Here is a 6,000-nt window from a genome sequence, read left to right as displayed (position 1 = left end):
AGTAATGTAGCTTTATTTTATACTATTTTAGGCCATAATGGAAGTCTTGTCAGGCTTTGAAAAAGAGAAAGAGTCCAAAACATTATCTTGGTGAGAGTCACAATTCAAAATGGCATGTTATGTTTCTAATTCTATTATTTTAAATGTAACTGGGTTATACTTTTTCTAGCCAGAAAGCTGTGATGGTGAACATGATGGAGAAAACTAATTTTAAAATTCATGCCTTGCAAGTGCTTGGTCTAGTACATCAATGTACATCATGTGTAAAGCTGAGATCCACCATGGGAGAAGTTTGTATGAGAGAATAGCTTTTATGATCAAAATGGTGTTTTACAACAAATAGGAGAAATTCAGGAACAGGATCAAAAGCTGGGCACAAATGACAGCATGTCTTTCCCAATTAAAATCAGATACCAATAATAGAAGATGGGAAGATGATGAAACGTATACAATTAAGTTTATTTAGAATATTTACTGGTCTTTTCAAAAACTCAATTCATTTTCCTTGTCACATGCTATATCAGGACTATATGGACTTGGACACCAGTACTGTTACCGTACTGCTCAATGCAGATGTCGTGTGTGGAGTTGGGAAGAGTTCCCAGCCCATGGTGTAATACTCTGGAGCAGTACACGTGGACCGTGTCCTGTGCAAGAATCATCTAGGATTCTGGTTTTAAAGATTGCCAGTACCATAATGGTGGAATGCCTTCACTTCTTCTGGTTACATTGCAATTTTTATAGGTCAAGGTAGCAGCAGATAAATTTTTTTTTTGCACATGAAGTTGAAACATCACACAGCCGAAAAATTGTATGAAAACACAACTGTCCTAACCATTATAGGATCACAGGACAAATGAGCTGGCAGGGACCTCTGGAGATCTCTAGTCCTTCTGCCCAGGCTGGCAAGGGCATCGAGGAGGGCAGATGTTGCCTCTTTTACCACAATTTTTGTGCAACCCCTTCCAGGTAAGAGTTGTACTTCCAGAAGAAAACCTCAGGTGGCAGTAGCACCATAGCTTTTAGAACTGGTCTTGGTCTTGAGCAGTTCTTCCCTCTGCCTACCAGTCATTAGGGCTCGTTAACGCTTGTGCTTAACACCATTCTCAGTTCTCAGTTGTCAGCCGCTGGCAAAGTGAAAGTGTTTTTTCCTGACTGATTTAGCTATGTGCGGATCTCATTTGGAAGTCTTGCATCCATGTTTTACATATTCATACAAACGATGCATACTCGTATATAATCGTGTAAGCCGAATTTGGGTTACTTAGGGTTGATAATGTGTTTGATTTTATTTAAATCTCTCAGAGCACTCACTGAAAGTTCTCCTGTCTCCTTTAAGTTAGATTGTCATCCACTTTCTATTTTCTTGTACGTGACCACATGGGACCAAAAAGGAGGAGAAAAGGTAATAAAAGATCACTAGAAGTGCAGTAGGGAATATAGATAGGAGGAATGGGAATAAAACAAGAAACAAAAAGTTGAAAGGAAACATGGTGAGGGAGGAAAAAGCTTGATTCTGCTTGGAATAGGAGTTGTTTCTCACAACTCTGCTTTTGGGGGTCTTGAACACCTGCTTAGTTGCTTGAACTCTTACTTACACTGATTCAAGACAGCGTCACAGAGATCAGCTTCGGGATTTTCTGGTAATCCCACTTGCAATGACTGTCTCTCCATCTAATTGAGTTTTTTTAAGCATTGGACACTAGAAAATTCTCCCCATACTCTTCGTTTCACAGCCAGTCAGCTGTGATCTTTGAAGTCTTTCAGGCTCCTGCTCTCAATATATACCCGTAGAAAACAGTAAACATCAAAACTTTCTGTTGCCTCCTCCCAAAACAGAAAAGTGAACAAAGAGCATTCCTCTTGAGCACAGTGGTTCTGAAGTCACATTACTGCAACTGAACAGAAAAAGAAGACAGTAGAAGCCAGCAGAAAAATTGCCACTAAAAGGATAGTGGTGATGGGCCATTTTTCCATTTTAGCCCCCAAAGCCCCCATGCTTCCTGATATCTCTGGGAGCACACAACCTTCTTTTACCTGGCTGCAGCACTAGAACAAGATCTTCATGGTCTTGTGAGAGTGATATTGGACACCAAATGGTATTATCTCCTTCTGCACTGGAAAATAAAGAAAATAGTAATTATATTCAGTTTTAGTGGACTCTGATGTATTTTTGATACGTCTACTACATTTGATAGTTATTACACCAGAGTCTTTGATATTACAGTGACCTCTTTATGTCACCTTGGCCTGGTTATGACAGATTAAGTCATTATTTGGAGAAGCACATGGGTGTGAAGTGACTGCTGCAAAGTGGAGATAATGCCAGTACCCACCATAATGTGCAAAATGCCTCCAGGAAGCCTTGTTGGATTTTACTGATATTTGTGAGGAAAATTCTGAGATTTTATCCCTGGATAATCTAACAAATATTTTGCATAAAATGACTGTCTGCAATTTTAAGGTTTCATAACTTCTTCCAGTTTTGTAGAAATAACTGAAAAGCTTCCAGTACTGTATGCATTCATTACTTGTCAATTTGTACTTTTTAAAATTTGGGTCTCTTACAAGGTGACCTGTCCTCTCACACAATATATCTTGTTCTTGCATATTTTGAGGGAATTTTCTATGAAGCATCAATGAAGTCACTGTCAAATAAAGCCATCTACATGGGCTTGAGGATAAGAAAACTGAACTAATTAGAAAGTAGAAAGGATAAATATTTGGATTAATCTGGAGTGTACAAAGTGACTACAACTGGGATCTGATGTGTGTAGGGTTTTTCAGTTGCAATGGGAGGGCACTACTGAGTTATGGATGTAAAAATAGGAGCCTCAGGCAAAGGTTGTTTCCCTGCAATATGTGATAGGGAAAATGGATGAGGAAGTCCAATGCCACCTACATCCTCTGCCGTGAGACTTTTTTGAGCTGTTTTAGTAATGTGGAAATAGTATTGGTACTCAAAATGGAGCTAACAGTGCTGCAGAGAGGCTTTGGGTGCTTTTATAAGGTGATACTGAAATCTCTCTGGATCAGGTCCCCATGTTCAAGCGGTCAAAATCCACCTGCTCTGCTGCTGGGCTCCACTGGGCCGGTGCAACGGTGGGAACTTCAAGCAGGAAACATTAGCAAATGAACAAATTCTTGCTGTCTGCTGCAGGGATCATGGGCCTTGAGACACCGAAGGAGCTGCCAGGAGTCTGTATATGATCAGCATATGTTTACAACCACAGCAATGGTGCAAATGTAGCTTCAGACTAGTGTGCTCCTAGGAACCACATAGACAAGTCCAGGCATGTAATAACTTTCTCCAGCTTCAGCAAGATTTCTCAAATGCATGATGTTTTGAACATGTTTAAAACATGAACCAGTGTCGCAGAGCTGTGACAGCTTGACATCTCATGCATGAGTGGTTTGTGACAGAAGTGTCAGAATGGCCAAGTGCTTAAAAAGTTCCATTTTCCCATCACTTCTTCCCTAGTGAAAGGGGAAGCATCATTCTCCAGAAAGACTTTACCCCTACAACAAAATCTTCCCTCCAACAAAACCTCTCCATGAACATGGCAGTTGGGATACATCTGTCCTGACAGTCCCAAGAAAGAAGCTGGAGTAATTTTCTTTCTTGCGACATCTTACACAAAAGAGAGCATGTATATTGTTAAAAGACTGGAAGGCAGACACGGTGTTTGCCATGTTCCAGGGAGCTGATGCCTATTTAGCTTTGCCCAGTTGAGAGGGATTTCTATGGATTTGCTCCTTGCCCAGAATAGTGATTGTGCTGGGAGGGACAGAAAGGTATCATTTCTAGTAACACTAATATAAATATTACCTAGCTGAGGCTGGCTCATCACACAAGAGGGCAGTCCATGCTTCCCTTCCCCCTACCTTCTCCCCTCCCTCCTTGCATCTCTTCCAGCATAGCAGATTCCAATAATAAACCTGTCACTGTGAAAGCCAGGTGTCATCCAGATTAATTTGCTGCAGCGTTTGATCTATCCTCTGCTTCAAGATACAGGTTTCAGAGTATTTTATGAGATGCACTTCCCAGCTTTGTACCATACAAGACATTCTGCAGGATTTTATGAGCTACATTTTATACAATTGTATCAAATGTTATGTAGAATATTTTAGCCATAAGCCCTTTTTTAGGGGATACATTTCAATGCAAGCTTGCATACCTATGAAAGTGCACAGAGAAAATGTGAACATCCTCAAAACACTGTTAACACCCAGAAGATCTTTGCTGGGCTGTTTATTTTGTAATGGAGCTTTTACACTTCACAGGGAAACTAAAATGGGATATAAGGCACAGCAACTGCTTTACTGTTTAGCTTTACAAAGCTGAGATGCTTCAGTTAATTCACTGCAGAGAAGGAATGATGGGCTGAATAGCATCACCTTATTCCTCCCTGAGGTCCCCTTGGCTTCCTTGAACAAGTGACGTCTTTGTTTCCAGGTCTCATGAACAACTGACACAGCCTCTGTTTGGTGGCCTGACTGTTCAGGTGCATTTGCATCTCTGACTCTTCTCACTGTCACTATTTGTCTCCTTCAGTGCTAGATAAAGCACAATCTGTGCTGCCAGCCCTGCATACCTGCTATCCACAGCCACCCCTCCACCTTTTAGACACACCCAAAGTACCACAAGAGCTCATTACATCAGAGGTCTGGGCATCAACCAGTTAGCAACACCCAATACTGGGAAGAAATTAACCAGTGGCACCTGAAAACTGTGGGAATCTCTTTTTTGTCATGGAAATGGAACACAAAACCCAGTCATGATTTGTTAATTTTCTCAGCTTGTATATAAACCCATGCACAGGCAAGATCCCTCTCAGCTTCTCTGCAGCCTACGGAGGGAAGGGGAGCATATCTGAAGATCTCTTTGCAGTCACACAGAAACAGGGCCAGGTGCTTAGGAAGTGCTCAGCAGCACTTCTCCAGTCTTTTCCAAAGTCTGGGTTTCAGATCTTAGAGGCCACATTCCCTTGGCCAGCTGAAAAAAGCCTTGCCTGAGACATGCTGTATGCAGGAGTCCCTGCACACCTGCAGATGGACATCTTGGACATGCACCTGCCACAAGAGGTCGCTTTCTGTAGAGTTCTCTGGAAGAGACAGACCAGTCCCATTTAGCAAAGTCACTATGAAATACTCAACTTTGTGTTTAATTTTGTAAGTCTTTTCCTATTTGTTTACTGGAAGCTGAAATACTGCCATCACTGTCAAGCCCAGGAGCGGTGTTGCTTTGCCATATCTTTTTGGGTTTACAGAACATAGCAATATTCATACTTGTATTACAGCATCAGAAAGTAACATGGCATTTATATTTGCAGCATGAAAATTCAGATCACTGAATGCAACATGAGAGTTATTTAAGATCCTGATAATCTACACATGCACACTACTGGTCTTGTGTCATGCCAGTTGTTTTGAAGGATATGCACTATTTAGGGTTTCTGCAAAGGAAAGGAAAAGAATGGTGACAAATAAAATCAACACACTCTGAAAGAAAACCAAACAAAACCAATCTTGAATAGAAGATATATACAGTACAATTTTCCTCGATCAATCAAAAAAAAAAAATCAAACTAAACCAAAAAAATTCAAGGCCAGTTTTTGATAATTTATTCCTAAATTGTTTTCTGTCTGTTATTTTAAAAATCTCTGCATTAATTGCTATTCATTACTTGGCCATGTCAATGAAAACAAGAAAAATCTCAGGTAATAAATTCTTCTGTTGGAAGACAATAATGAATTAGATTATCTTCAAAATACTACAGCAGAAGATCATGAAATATATAAGAAGCACCTTATAATAAAAATTGCACTACATTAGATGTGTAGTTTAGGTGGTTATCTTGTTTCAAGCTGAGATCTGCTGTGCTCACAGAGAATGGAGCCATTGTGAGCTTTGTTCATCTTCATGAGCACTGTAAATTTTGGGAGAAATTGTTTCTAAGCTGGCAGAAATCTGAGAAAAGCATTTTGAAGAAAAGGGTC

General features: G+C 40.3%; 1 long non-coding RNA gene across 1 annotated transcript in view; it reads right to left on the bottom strand.

Annotated features, from left to right (window-relative positions):
* Nucleotides 1-292: 292 nt before the first annotated feature.
* The window catches only part of LOC148223690 (uncharacterized), a 16,700-nt gene continuing 10,992 nt past the window's right edge, over nucleotides 293-6,000 (bottom strand). The window contains exons 2-3 of the long non-coding RNA XR_015803982.1: nucleotides 2,038-2,117; nucleotides 293-1,898 (exon numbers count right to left, since the gene is read on the bottom strand). This is a non-coding gene — a long non-coding RNA (uncharacterized LOC148223690). The remainder of the gene's footprint in view (nucleotides 1,899-2,037; nucleotides 2,118-6,000) is intronic.

Source organism: Sturnus vulgaris, chromosome 5, assembly GCF_052056855.1.
Source record: "Sturnus vulgaris isolate bStuVul1 chromosome 5, bStuVul1.hap1, whole genome shotgun sequence".
NCBI classification, from domain to species: Eukaryota; Metazoa; Chordata; class Aves; order Passeriformes; family Sturnidae; genus Sturnus; species Sturnus vulgaris.
Note: the sequence above shows the minus strand (reverse complement) of the source record. Positions and strands in the feature narration are given on the sequence as shown.